Source organism: Portunus trituberculatus, chromosome 16 (assembly GCF_017591435.1).
Source record: "Portunus trituberculatus isolate SZX2019 chromosome 16, ASM1759143v1, whole genome shotgun sequence".
Lineage (NCBI taxonomy): Eukaryota > Metazoa > Arthropoda > Malacostraca > Decapoda > Portunidae > Portunus > Portunus trituberculatus.
In genome coordinates, this window is record NC_059270.1 from 10,620,353 (window position 1) to 10,635,444 (window position 15,092).

At 40.7% G+C, this 15,092-nt stretch overlaps 2 long non-coding RNA genes across 4 annotated transcripts in view; both read right to left on the reverse strand.

Annotated features, from left to right (window-relative positions):
- Window positions 1-367: 367 nt before the first annotated feature.
- LOC123504614 lies at window positions 368-12,370 on the reverse strand. 3 transcript variants are annotated; one of them, XR_006674891.1, is made up of 4 exons: window positions 12,148-12,370; window positions 8,809-8,895; window positions 3,170-3,295; window positions 368-1,574 (listed from the first exon to the last, which is right to left on the reverse strand). It is a non-coding gene; the product is annotated as an uncharacterized LOC123504614 (long non-coding RNA). The 3 variants fall into 3 exon arrangements; XR_006674890.1 differs by having other exon boundaries at window positions 3,158-3,295; XR_006674889.1 differs by lacking the exon at window positions 368-1,574 and having other exon boundaries at window positions 3,018-3,295.
- Window positions 12,371-13,419: 1,049 nt separating this feature from the next.
- LOC123504629 overlaps window positions 13,420-15,092 on the reverse strand; it is a 173,556-nt gene continuing 171,883 nt past the window's right edge. Inside the window, exon 4 of the long non-coding RNA XR_006674896.1 lies at window positions 13,420-13,528. This is a non-coding gene — a long non-coding RNA (uncharacterized LOC123504629). The remainder of the gene's footprint in view (window positions 13,529-15,092) is intronic.

Genomic DNA, 15,092 nt, shown 5'->3' on the forward strand with positions numbered 1-15,092 from the left:
ATTCTCCACCATTTGCATCCTCTAATCTCATGGGGTTGACTTCCCTATCTATCATCCTTCTCATTTCTCCTTATCTGTGTCACCACTGACTTCAGGCACTCCCCTCATCCCTCAGAAATTATACCATTCTTTAGCACCTTCCACATCTTTCTCTCTGAAGGACTGAATCACGCTTATCACACACCTTATTAACTAACCCTTAGTCATCATTCATTACGGTTTCTTCAGCTTTGTCATTCGCTGCTGCCACACATATGCACATTCTGATGAGTTCGCCTTCTGGCCTCTTCATTCCTCTTCCTCAACTTGCCCACATACACACACACATACTTTGCACTTTTTCTTCTAAGACTCTCTATTCACCGTCACATCAAATTCCCTCCATCCTCCTCCCATACCTGGTAAAAGTGCCTTCATTTTTGTACCTCTCATACGGTATCTCTTCACATCATACTTCTGTAGGCCAAGTAACTCACCTAAATCTCCACTCTCTCTTCCCATAACTCTTTTGTGAACTTTCTAATTTTTTCATTACCTGCTCGATTCACCTTCAGGCTCTCCACATTCTCTTAGTCAGGCAGTCCCTTCCTTCTTCACCCCTCAAGAATCTATAGTTTTTTTTATCACCATCTCTGAGGGACTAAATCACGTTTCTCTCATAATTATCCTTATAACATTCACATTCATTTATCTTCCGCTTCGTCACTCGCAGCTGACGCGCACACGCTGTTCATGCATGCATTTTTGGTATTCACTTTCTGCCTCTTCATTCTTATGCTTCCCATTCATTCAATCTCCCTCCTGGCGTCCCTAGCCTCGTTGTAACATAATACCCAATCAAGCTGGTTGCTGCATTCCTCACATTTTCATCCATATCATTCAGGTCTACTTGGAAATTCCCATCCTCTCATTCTCCTCTTAGCCTTTGCATCCATTTCCTCTTTCATACAACTTACATTCCAGCACCTTGTACACTCTCTATCTTCCCTTTCCGATCATCACATACTCACACTACCAACCACTTGCACGTCGTTCCTCAGATGTGGCTCCCATTTTATACGATATCTCTTCTGGCCCTACTGCCTTCCTATTCTATTTTTGCCTTTATACACACATCCTTCAGCTTCTTCACATCATACTTCTGTAGGCCAAGTAACTCGCCTAAATCTCCACTCTTCCCATATAAACTCGTGACCTTTCTCTCAACTGCCAACATATTCCCATTCAATCTCCCTCCTGGCGTCCCTAGCTTCGTAACCATAATAATACCCAATCAAGCTGGTTGTTGCATTCCTCACATTTTCAACAAATCTCTTATTTCATGGCACCGTTTTCTACATCTAGTTTTCCTATTCTAAAATTGCTTTTCCTTTTCTATACACAAAAGCTACTCCACTATCTCTATCTACTCTGTCGTGAACTTTCCGTCCCTTTCCGATCTCGGTCATTCAGATCAAGTACCTCCCTCTCTTCCTTTCACATACCCGCTTCCCTGAGCCCCTTGAGCTTAATTAATGTTGTTACTACAGGTGGCTCAGGATTTCTCCTATTGCAGGTGTTAGTATCGGCATCTCCTGTAGGGGACAAAAAGAAACATAAAAGAAAAGGCCAAAGTCAGACCAGACACCATCATCTATATTACTAATACCTTACATCTAGCATACGACGTTCTCTCCAGGAACTCTCCACAGTCCCAGTTAAAAAAAACCTTCCTTTCCTGTCTTCTCCATCCTTTCTTTCCTGTCTTCTCCATCCTGGTATTCCCCAATTCCCTCTGTATCACTACTCTAAAGTACATTTCTGCTCTATTTTATTCCTCCATTCACTTAACAATTTTGTCTCTTCCTCTTCCACTTTCTTACATCATCCTCCATTCACTTAACAATTTTGTCTCTTCCTCTTCCACTTTCTTACATCACATTCTAGGCTCTCTCCGTTTCTATCAATCATGTTCGTTACTCTTAACATACAACGAGTAACATACAACTCGCTGTATGTTAAGAGTGCCTGACTGGTTTCCAGATCACTCTTCCCCTATCTGCTATTTCTAACATTCCACAGAAACACCTTCCTAACTATTCTTGCATCATTTATTCGCTATATCCTACCTACCTCTATTGTTGCATACCTCGGTGCGTTAAGTGCCATTCTAGCTACTTCTATTCTGTCCTACGTCTAAATCCACGCAATCACATCCATACCATCATACATCATGCTCGCTCGAAACGGACACGCTTTTCTAAACTTCTCGCAGTAAATCGTACATGCTCGCTCTCATCCTTGCTGCACTTCATCCTAGTCAGCCTACCAACTGGTTCGTTCACCAAGCTCATCTTTTCAGTCTTTTCTTTCACACAGCCAGTTGGACTGTTGCAGCTCTCTCTCCCACTCTCCGTACAGAGTTTCTCTTAACTGACCTCTCATCGCTGAATATTACTCGAAAGTCTCTTCCATACCCATCTACAACATCTAACAGACTTTGGAGGACATCTACCGATTCACTCATGACTACCACATCTACACATATAAGAAGGGCATACACATCCTTTTATTCCCACACACATACTTTCCACCATGGTATTTCTTATCTTCGCACACAATCGAATCTTTTCTAAAACTGCAGGTCCCTTATCCGCACGGAAACACTCCAGTTCGTTCAATCCAGTTACACAATCTCTCATTCAACACTGCACTGAACACTTTACCTACTGCATTTAATCGTGAAATCGGTCTGAAGTACTTAAATTTATTTTTACTCAAAAGTCTCTCTACATTCACTTCACACTCTTGGCACACTGCTATTCTCTCACTCCTCTCTTCTCTCACTCCTCTCTCACGTTCTCTCTGGTGTTGATTGTAGTGTATATGACAGTAGAACGTGAGAGAGGGACCAGGAAACCAGCCATCACTTAGTATTTCTTCAAGAGTTAAATTAAGGTCAGTCAACTCAACCATTTATCCACCGCATCTACACATTAACCCATCTATCAACACACCCAACCTAACACTAATTCCTTCACACATCCACCTACTAACACCAAACCCACCATCCTCTCTCTGTCTCTGTTTTTGTGTTTCTTTATTTCTGTATTGTCCTATTACTCCCCTGCAACCGCTCCCAGCAATAGTAGTAGTGACACAGCTACATTGCAACCACCTGATATTGGACCTTGTGGGCTAGGCGATGAACACATCGTCCTGCTGTCACTAGAAGCCTGTATGTGTCGCTGCGCAGGAACTTGTGAAGCCCACCTATCAAGCCGCACCTCCACTTCACCTTCACGCCGCACGAATACTGAAAAATTAAGACTTAATTACATTTTGCAATCTTTCAAGCCTGCCGAAACTAAAGTAATGTATATATAAATAAAATCAATTATATTAAACATAATAAATAAGTTGTGGTTTATTCAGTTTGAGATAAGACTTTTGTGGGTTACCAAATGATTTAAAACAGTATTACCTAATTGCTCTCCTTTTAAGTTACTATTTTTTCTTTAGTTTAGTATAAAAGAGCAATTAGGTAATACTTAAATCATTTGGTAACCCACAAAAGTCTTATCTCAAACTGAATAAACCACAACTTAAATAGAGACTAGTAAAAATGTATACAGAGTATAAAGAGGAGGATTTCAGCAGTTGCTAAACATTTTATACATACATGTGCTTCCTACACAAGTCAAGCTTGAAATCAGTAAAAACAGTGATGGTAGGTTTTGAGAGCACCACTTGAATTTAGAGATTCAGTTCCTTCTCATTTCTTCCTTAAACACAGAAATTTCAAAGTTGGACACATGACTTCTGATTCCAACAGGTCCCCCTATTAAGCTACATCTCTCTAAGGAATACAAATTTAACAGCTAAACTAACTTCGTAGAGGATCTCTCTCATCCCCTGTATCCTTTTAGTCCTTCTCCTTTCTACTGATTCTAATAGACTTATCTTTCCTATAATTTGGGGACCAAAACAGTACAGTATAATCTAGATGTGGTCTGACCAGTACCAAATATACCTTTCATATTACGTCGGGACTTATGCTTTTCATACTCCTAAAAATTTACCTTAGTTATATCCTTTTTCATACTCCTAAATATTATTAACCTTAGTATCCTATTTTATCGGTGCTTTTCATGCTCCTAAAAATTAACCCTAGTATCCTATTTTGTCTTTTTCCGGTCTGGTGCTTCAACAGGCCTTTTTTATCTTTTTAATTAAACTTTGCTGTCCCTTTTACATAAAATAAAAGTTGAACAATTGATCAGTTCACCAAAAACGTTAAAATGATGGAACCAATAATTGCGATGACCGTTATGATAGAAAGTGTTGATAGAAGATTCACAACAAATACGTGAAGTCATGCCTCACGATCTTTTTTTCCTTTCAGTATTAAAAGTCTATGAAACAGTAGATATGGATATTTACCAAGATACAGCTGAACTTTGTAAGATGTTTGACAAGATACATTTACCAAGATACAGCTGAACTTTGTAAGATGTTTTGACAAGGTACATTTACCAAGATACAGCTGAACTTTGTAAGATGTTTGACAAGGTACCTAAAGTTCATCTACAAGGTACGTAGAATTGTTGATTCAGTTTTAGGTTGGATGTGATAACAATGGCAACATACGCTGAAAGTTAATAGCACTAAATTCGAGACGGGCGATGTATTCAGAGAAAGTATTTACTGAGTTAATTACTTTACTAAAGTTAATAGCACTAAATCCGAGACGGGCGAAGTATTCAGAAGCACTAAATCCGAGACGGGCGAAGTATTCAGAGAAAGTATTTACTATTTTTAAATAATAAGTAAAAAAATGGGGTTATTAGCAGTATTGACATATTTGCAGAGGACAGATTAAGTAAAAATTGGTTGCAATAGCTTTATGAACAGACCTAAAAGATAAATGAATGGACATGTAGAGAACACAGACATTTCGATACTAACAAATCTATGATGGTTGGCTTAGTTGAGAGTCTAAACAGTAAGCACACAATAAACAGTGGGGAAAAAAAAAAAAAAAAAAAAAAAAAAATCGAATTTTATAAAAAAAAAATTCAATCAACGGAGAAAAACGAAAAAAAAGAATGATTTCGAATTTCATAAAAAAAAAAAAAATGGAATAAAAGACAATTTATGTACCAATTTAACAAGGAAAATCGATCATAATTTATATTTAGGAGTGGCGGAAGTAAAGGACCAGAAGGGATGCACGTAGATTGCTTATAACGAGCGTAAACAGGTTTACTGCAGCTTATTTCGTTCGCTTAACCGTGTAGGAATGAGATGCAGTGGTCCACAAACAGAATACTTCCTGAAAGAGGAATGTGCCACGCACAGGTCTTCATCTTGCCTTGTTGCAGGATGTCGCGACACCAATTTCACCGTGACCCTTGTAAAAGTTCATTTTGGAGATTCTAAAACAAATTACCACTTCTGCAAAGCAAACGCAGCATCATCACTTGACAGCTATAAGTACACAAGAGGCAGGTGGTTTTGAAGCAATGTCAATACAACCAAGTTATAGTATTGATATATACAATGCAAAGTCATGAGACAGGAATAGTAGTTGACACCGTTTTATATCTATCAGTAACCAATATATGGTTTTGATGTTTTGGCTAGAGTTAAACATGAACTGATAGATAACTATTAGTTCCATAATTAACTGCGAAAAGTTTTGACGCCAACGTACGTACCTCACCTATTTTTATTAAAAAACATTTACAAATTAATTTACCAATAGCAAACTTCTATCTCTATCAGCTGCCAACCAATCTCATTAGCTGAACACTTGCTTATAACAGGGTTCCCATGCCAAGTACAATAATGGAAGTGAGTCATTACCAAACTTTGCTGGCTAAAGGAGACATCCTATCTGAAAACCCAAGGGTTAGGAAACTGTTACCCGGAGTAAGAAAGCTCTACCTATATTCGGACTGTGGCCAGGATTAGAACCCGTGCGTTTGGAGACCCAACGGCCCCAAAGCGCTTGGTTCCACTGTACCACGGCGATTTCCAGAAGTTTCTTAGAAACTCGTGTACATTCGCGCCTGGGATAACACAAAAAAATAAATTGTGTATATGTACTATGTACACACACACTCGCAAGCACACACACGGACACACGCAAGTACACACACGGACACACGCTAGCACACACACACACGCACACACACACACACACACACACACACGCGCAAGCACACTAACACACACGCAAGCACACTAACACACACGCAAGCACACTAAAACACACGCAAGCACACTAAAACACACGCAAGCACACTAAAACGCGCAAGCACGCACACGCATGCATGCACACGCATGCACTCACGTTTTTCTTTACATTTAACAAAGGAAATCTACAAATTAAAATATTAGGTTTATTCTAAAAACGAACAGCAGGCAGTCAGTCCTAATTGCTGAGTAGATGTTAAATGTATACTAAAACGCATCTCAAGCCTACGAGCACAAGTTCCATTGCAACGGCGGCGGCTTACATGCTAATATGATACATTTTTCAACTTTTAGTTTAGATTACTTGAACTTGATAAGCAATTTTTGTCCCTAAAACTTATTTACTTATTTTGCATTCCTATCAACACTGGACCTTTGAAAAAATCATTCATCCTGGGTTTGGGATTGAGCATGCAATTTGGTTAACGTAGCTGATATTAGACTATACGTATTGTACAGAATTGTACAGAGTATCGTGTCACTTTTTACGATCAGCTACCTCATTATTGCAGGAAATATGTTGATCGAACAATTAGTCAGGAGTGTGGTACGTTATCTAAATTTGTTAATGTCGACTGGAGCCTGCTGTTGGGCAACAGTGAAGTAGAAGAATTTCTTTAGGTAATTCAGAATATTTTTTTTTAACAGGTAATCAATTAGAACTCAGAAGCTAATAACGACCATTGTGAAATTTGGTACAAATCAAAATGGGAGGAAGCTTTCAGAAGCAAAAACACGAATAGATTACCTGGTATCAGGAAAGCATATTTTAAAGGATTAAAAAAATACCTCTCTGGAGTTGACGGAGATGGAAGGGCATGTAAGGTCCAGGGCGGAGGTGAGACAGGCACAGAACACAAACCCTCAGAGAGGTAAGTACAGCGAAACGACATCTAAGAGTGCAATCAAACCAAAATAAGTGCTGCTTTGTAACAGTGTCGAAACGGACACACAAAAAAATGAACGCTGCCTGTTTGGTCCAGAACAAACTTAGAATTTTCAATTCACTAAAAAAAAATCCTATCAACCTGACCTCTCAGATTACCATCCCCTTTTGAATGACGTTCGACTCTCCTACGCTTCTATAATCATCCTCGGTCTGTCCTTTCCTAATCATCTGTTCTAACCCGAGAGAAACCAAGAAAGGATGAAACAAAGAATATATAAATCATAAAGAAACAAGTAACGTAAGAAATTAGAAAGGAAAAATCAGGGAAGACGGTAAACATAAGTAAATAAATCATCAATGCAAAAACTTATCACCACTCCGATAAACAAGACAATTTCCATAAGCAGAATTATTCAAATAATGATAAAGTTAGGAAAAGTACAGCTGTATCGCTTGTTAAATTGTAGAGTGTATTTTTGTTCCACTTCCCTCGAGGTTAGATGAAAAGTAGGTGATGCACTCGAGTTGGCGTTTTGTTAAGCATAACAGTATCTTTACCCAAGAATGATGTTTCTTTTCTCATAACGCCACATGAAACGAAAAGTCTAACCTAATTTTTCACAACCATAAGATAAATAAGTAAATCATAGAATAAAAAAAAAAACGTGACTGGTGCAAAAACATGTCTGCACTATCGGGCAATGACCAATGAGTAAACATTGTGGGCTAATCCTGTTTCAATACACAAATTTATACACGGCGAGTGAGGCTCACGAACAGGTGACGTCACAAGCGGGAAAACCACAGAAACCATCAAAGTATCCTTGCTTACTGGTTTGGTGGTGGAATAACACGTCTGTCTCGACTCTGTAACAACACTGGTCAATGGCAGCAACACTTCAATAAATTGTCGTGGCTGTTTCCATAACTTCTGCAACTTTAACGGGCAAACCAACAGATAACCCACGCCAGCAGATAGGTACTGAATACATGAGTAACACCTCACCAAGCAGTCGGCGAACATTATAAAGGTCTTGTACTCTGAAATCAGTTTCAAGAAATATAGGCAAGTGATATATACAATGGTAGTACAATGCTTGTTTTTCTCAGATGAATAAAAACCAGTGCTAATGTCTTATCAAGGTGTTAATTCCACCAAATATGTACAAACTTCCTTCATGTTAGTAAGTTTGTCTCACTAAGTTTTGTTGTACATGTTCGAAATATATGGAATATTAAAAAAAAAAAGATTAAACAGTACATCACTTCATCCTTACACGTACTAGCGAAACAACTGTAGTCTATCAAACCTAAATTAGAGGGTGCTGAATTCCCTATTATCTGCCTGCATGCGAGGATGAGGTAAGAAAATATTAAACAAACAATGGATATTTTTCAAGTATAACCTTACGAGTGTCTCTGTCAAGTAATGTTATCTGGTGAAAATCTGTCATTTACATTAAAGTGAAGTCGGTGTTTTCATGTACAGGTTCGTTGTTTGCCCAGTCAACAGTGCATATCTTCAGGGGAGCAGTGCTTTATATACAGTATTCTACATACATGACAATTTTTCCTTGGCTCCGTTGAGGAAAATGACACTGCATCTTAATTTAGATAAGGGAAAACTAGAAAGAGAACACTTATAGAAAAGATTAAAGAAAAACTAATCTAATACAAACCAAAAGTATGATGAATCTTCTCTTCTCTAGGACAGGAAGTGCAGGACTAAGCAAAGACAGCGCCACACCCAATTACGTCAAGCTTGCCTGCAAAATCATGCAAGAGAAATCAGTGACAAACTTTAATGTTGCAGCAACCACGCATTGAATTTCGATAATTCGAGTAAAAAAAAAAAAAGGGAGAGAGAGAGCGAGAGCGAGAGAGAGAGAGAGAGAGAGAGAGAGAGAGAGAGAGAGAGAGAGAGAGAGAGAGAGAGCAGCAGAGAGAGAGAGAGAGAGAGAGAGAGAGAGAGAGAGAGAGAGAGAGAGAGAGAGAGAGAGAGAGAGAGAGAGAGAGAGAGAGAAAGAAAGAGAAAGACAGAGAAAGAAAGAGAAAGAGAAAAGAAAGAGAAAGAGAAAGAAAGAGAAAGACAGAGAAAGAAAGAAAGAGAGAGAGAGAGAGAGAGAGAGAGAGAGAGAGAGAGAGAGAGAGAGAGAGAGAGAGAGAGAGAGAGAGAGAGAGAGAGAGAGAGAGAGAGAGAGAGAGAGAGAGAGAGAGAGAGAGAGAGAGAGAGAGAGAGAGAGAGAGAGAGAGAGAGAGAGAGAGAGAGAGAGAGAGAGAGAGAGAGAGAGAGAGAGAGAGAGAGAGAGAGAGAGAGAGAGAGAGAGAGAGAGAGAGAGAGAGAGAGAGAGAGAGAGAGAGAGAGAGAGAGAGAGAGAGAGAGAGAGAGAGAGAGAGAGAGAGAGAGAGAGAGAGAGAGAGAGAGAGAGAGAGAGAGAGAGAGAGAGAGAGAGAGAGAGAGAGAGAGAGAGAGAGAGAGAGAGAGAGAGAGAGAGAGAGAGAGAGAGAGAGAGAGAGAGAGAGAGAGAGAGAGAGAGAGAGAGAGAGAGAGAGAGAGAGAGAGAGAGAGAGAGAGAGAGAGAGAGAGAGAGAGACAGAGAGAGAGAGAGAGAGAGAGAGAGAGAGAGAGAGAGAGAGAGAGAGAGAGAGAGAGAGAGAGAGAGAGAGAGAGAGAGAGAGAGAGAGAGAGAGAGAGAGAGAGAGAGAGAGAGAGAGAGAGAGAGAGAGAGAGAGAGAGAGAGAGAGAGAGAGAGAGAGAGAGAGAGAGAGAGAGAGAGAGAGAGAGAGAGAGAGAGAGAGAGAGAGAGAGAGAGAGAGAGAGAGAGAGAGAGAGAGAGAGAGAGAGAGAGAGAGAGAGAGAGAGAGAGAGAGAGAGAGAGAGAGAGAGAGAGAGAGAGAGAGAGAGAGAGAGAGAGAGAGAGAGAGAGAGAGAGAGAGAGAGAGAGAGAGAGAGAGAGAGAGAGAGAGAGAGAGAGAGAGAGAGAGAGAGAGAGAGAGAGAGAGAGAGAGAGAGAGAGAGAGAGATATGAAAAGAGAAAAGAAAGAAAAGAAAAAGGAAAGAGAAAAGAAAGAAAGAATAAAAGAAAGAGAAAGAGAAAGAAAGAATAAGAGAAAGAGAAAGAGAAAGAAAGAATAAGAGAAAGAGAAAGAGAAAGAGAAAGAGAGAGAGAGAGAGAGAGAGAGAGAGAGAGAGAGAGAGAGAGAGAGAGAGAGAGAGAGAGAGAGATGAAAAGAGAAAAGAAAAGAAAAGAAAAAGGAAAGAAAAGAAAGAAAGAATAAAAGAAAGAGAAAGAGAAAGAAAGAATAAGAGAAAGAGAGAGAGAGAGAGAGAGAGAGAGAGAGAGAGAGAGAGAGAGAGAGAGAGAGAGAGATAATGAAAGCACACAATAAAATGCTTTATCTTGCCGGGAATGAGCATGAAACAAATCTCTCAGCACTAACCCATGAAATATTCGCAAGGGTCTCTTATCCAAAAGTGTTCCGAGCACCATATACAATTACACCTTTGCTGTTAATGTAAGAACTGCTCTAGTAAATTTATGACAACATCCACACTGGCCTCCTTTCTTACATGCCTGCTACACCTCCCCCCTGATAATCTACGGGCTCACACCTACATGTTATCACTCGTTGTAAAGAACAGGAAGTCTATCATTTACTACTCTTGTGCAGGGTCTTTGAAAACAAATGTGGATCCTCATGAATTTTACCTACATTTCTGTCTGTGTCTACTCACTGCTAGGTGAACAGGGGCTACACGTGAAAGGAGACACCCAAATAACTCCACCCGGCCGGGGAATCGAACCCCGGTCCTCTGGCTTGTGAAGCCAGCGCTCTAACCACTGAGCTACCGGGCATGTGTGTGTGTGTGTGTGTGTGTGTGTGTGTGTGCGAGCGTGCGTGCGTGCGTGCGTGCGAGCGTGCGTGCATGCGTGCGTGTGCGAGCGTGCGTGCATGCGTGCATGTGCGAGCGTGCGTGCGTGCGTGCGTGTGTGAGCGTGCGTGCGTGCGTTGAGCGTGCGTGCGTGCGTTGAGCGTGCGTGCGTGCGTTGAGCGTGCGTGCGTGCGTTGAGCGTGCGTGCGTGCGTGTGTGCGAGCGTGCGTGCGTGCGTGTGTTCGAGCGTGCGTGTGTGTTCGAGCGTGCGTGTGTGTGAGCACACACATATGCTTGCACACGCACGCTCGTACACACGCACGCTCGTACACACGCACCTTCGCACAAACGCACGCTCGCATATACGCACGCACGCACACGCACGCCCGCACACGCTCGCACACGCACGCACGCACACGCACGCACGCTCGCACGCACGCACGCACACGCACGCACGCTCACGCGCACGCACGCAAGCAAGCACGCTCGCACATGCACGCACGTTCGCACATGCACGCACGCTCGCACACTCGCAAGCACGCACGCTCGCACAGACACACGCACGCTCGCGCACACACGCACGCACGCACGCTCGCGCGCGCGCACACACATGCAAGCACGCTCGCATACACGCACTCTCGGATACACACGCACGCTCGGACACACACACGCAAGCACGCACGCTCGCACACACGCACGCACGCTCGCGCGCACACACGCCCGGTAGCTCAGTGATTCGAGCGCTGGCTTCACAAGCCAGAGGACCGGGGTTCGATTCCCCGGCCGGGTGGAGATATTTGGGTGTCTCTCCTTTCACGTGTAGCCCCTGTTCACCTAGCAGTGAGTAGGTACGGGATGTAAATCGAGGAGTTGTGACCTTGTTGTCCCGGTGTGTGGTGTGTGCCTGGTCTCAGGCCTATCCGAAGATCGGAAATAATGAGCTCTGAGCTCGTTCCGTAGGGTAACGTCTGGCTGTCTCGTCAGAGACTGCAGCAGATCAAACAGTGAATTACACACACACACACACACACACACACACACATTGTACACACACACACACACACACAAAAACAAACAAACAAACAAATACACACACAAACACACAAATACACAAATACACACGTGCATACTTTTTAACTCTTACCAGTACTTCTGCATCACACTCAGTAATCCCATGGGAGATTTTCTTATTGTAGAAGGCTTGCTGTGGATGTAGACAAATGACTTGATTTTTATCTTTTCAATACTCTGAGAACAGATCCGGGAGCCTTCCTCCACATCACCGGCTCAAGTATACTACTGGTGGGGTGGTAGTGGTGGTGGTGTTGCGCAGTGCTGAGCCTCGCTGCCGGTCGAGTTCGGACCGTATCTCGAAACATCAAACCTGCCAATCTGATAAAAACTTTTTGATTTTCTTTTCAAATATCTTTCTTGGCAATATAGAATTAGATTTTCTGTACTTCTGTATATTCTATTTATTATGTTTTATTATATTTTCCTTCAACCTTATGATTGCTTGATCGATGTATGTTCCATTAACATAAACAAATAATTGTCTAGTGTCTAGTCTTCAACCTTGTTCCCCAGACCGTGGACGCCAGTAATATCAAATTTCTTGTGAAACATGAAAGCATTCATTACATTGAAAAAAAAAAAAAAAAAAATGCCGTTGATATGTTGTGTGGATTAATGACGCATCAAACGGGAGGAGGGATCACTGAACTATCATCTCAGATTTGCTTATCTTAGTATTCTCGATACCAATGTGATGTTTTCTTGATTGTTTATGGTTTCTGTTTCTGTTCGGTACCTCCACCCCCCACTCCCCCCACTCTCTCTCTATCTCCCTCTCACTCTCTCTCTCTCTCTCTCTCTGAGATTTTTTTTTTTTTGCTTGTAGAAAAGAAAGCAGTAGTTACAATTAAAAGTCAAGATAGAAATTAATAAGGACTAAATTACCAACACGAATATTAAGTCACAGACCATCTAAACTGTTGTACAAATCATCATAGCTATAGACGCAGATCATCGTGTTATCCATCTTGACATCAGTCAAATACTGTCATGATTTGATCATATGAACAATCCTCAGGTAAATGTTGTATAATACAACATTCGTTTTATCTCTCATTAATCGCTTTATTACTTTTGTATGATACTTTAAATTTCATACTGTTGCATAACTTTAGTCACTCCCTAGTTTCCACTAACTCCTTAAACTACATTCACACACTAATACACCTCTAAATAAAATAGTAAATATGATAAAAACAAAATAGATGAAGTAATTAATAAACTACCGTGAAGTATATCTTGTTTCAGTAGTAAATCACACAATACTAACCAAAGGAAAATTAAATTGACAGTGAAAGCAATCCAAACCATTGCAGGCGAACAGCACAATAGAATTGTCGAAGATGGGCGGGATGGTTGTGTTTGTTACTGTCGGTGTCGTACTGCGCTGTTCCATTATCTGTACCATCATCACTGACATACCTATGGTTTCGGCAACACGGTCGTTTGGTCTGTGGAGAAAGGTAGTTATGTATATCATGGGTGTCACATAAATTTCAGTACATTTCATCAATGTTTGATTCTTTATATTTGTCCATATTTATAACAGTTGTTGTTTTCAGAGCATATAACAGCAGTATCCTCATTTTTACCTATAGTGGTCGCTGATCACCTCACTGCTTCAAATATATGGGTTGCAGAAAAAAAAAAATCATTATCTGTCGTTATGGAAGTGTTACAATCACGACTGCATGGAAGCTTGTTGGGAGGGCTTCACGACGATACGAGAGAAGATCGACCTAGGTGACGCGCCATCTGGCGTAATAACCCTTTCATGATGATGATTATGGAAGACAAATCAACTATTACCACTAACGTATTCAAAGTAATCCGTAATTGACTCTCTGCTTTCTCCCTTGTGTAGAACAATTTCAACACTCAAAAACGCTTCTACATCCACGAGGATAACGTAACATGTACCTCAAAGCTAACAATATTTTAATTAACCTAACATTTAATTGCATGTTCGACTTTGGAATGGCCATCATCTTGTTCCACGCGAATGACACACACCATCCCTAATTTCGATCAAAACGATGTTCTTCCATTAACGTCCATTATGAGTCCCCTTCATCCTTACTCTTGCCCTGTTATGTATCATAACCAATGTAGATACGCGAAAGGTAGTAATATATAATGCATGCGTAATTTAGACAGAGGCTATAAAATATGTGTTGATGTTCGAAGCTCAGAACATAGGTTTAAGGAAAGGAAGCTAGAGAGGGAAAGAAGGAAAGGTTCCGAGCGTCAGTAGGAGCCTCGCTATATACTGACATCACTCACCTGGCAGATTTGTCACACTTGTACGTACATACCGTTTGTATCCCAGCCTTTTATTGCTCATAAGAGTAATTTCTCAAGCAAAATACCTTGATTATTATTCTTACGTACTTACTTATAATTACAATCATTAGTGGACTATGTGAAACACACTGCATTCAAATATTATACCGATCAAACGTTAATCCCCCTAAGATGAGGCGAGAACTAGAAAATACAAGTTGCCCGGAAGTAGGTTTTATATTTTCTTTCAAACCAACAACGAAGCAATGGATAAATAAATGTTAAATATGATTTAACTATACTAAAAATTAATAGAATCAACAGGAGCTTTACGCCTAATAAACACCAAATCAAACCTCAAGGTATCTTCTTTTCGATACGAGGAAACTTAACCTTCTAATAATTACCTTTAGGCAAATGTAAGAGAACAGATCACTAACCATAATACTTGTGACTCCCATTATAGAGCAGATTTCACTTGTTCATTTTTTTCGTCGCAGTACAAAACGTAGGTAATCTAATTTCATGAATTCTGGAGCAATTTCCGATCTTCGTATACCTAACACGAAATAAAATAGCTATCTTTACGACAATGACCAAGTAACAGCGATATCATTACTTCTTATTAGTTAACACATAAAAGCAGCAACACATGATGAACGATTATGATATTACACGAAAGTAACAGACCAATAAAAAAAAAAAACCGCCCTAACGGTTCAGTAGTGAGCT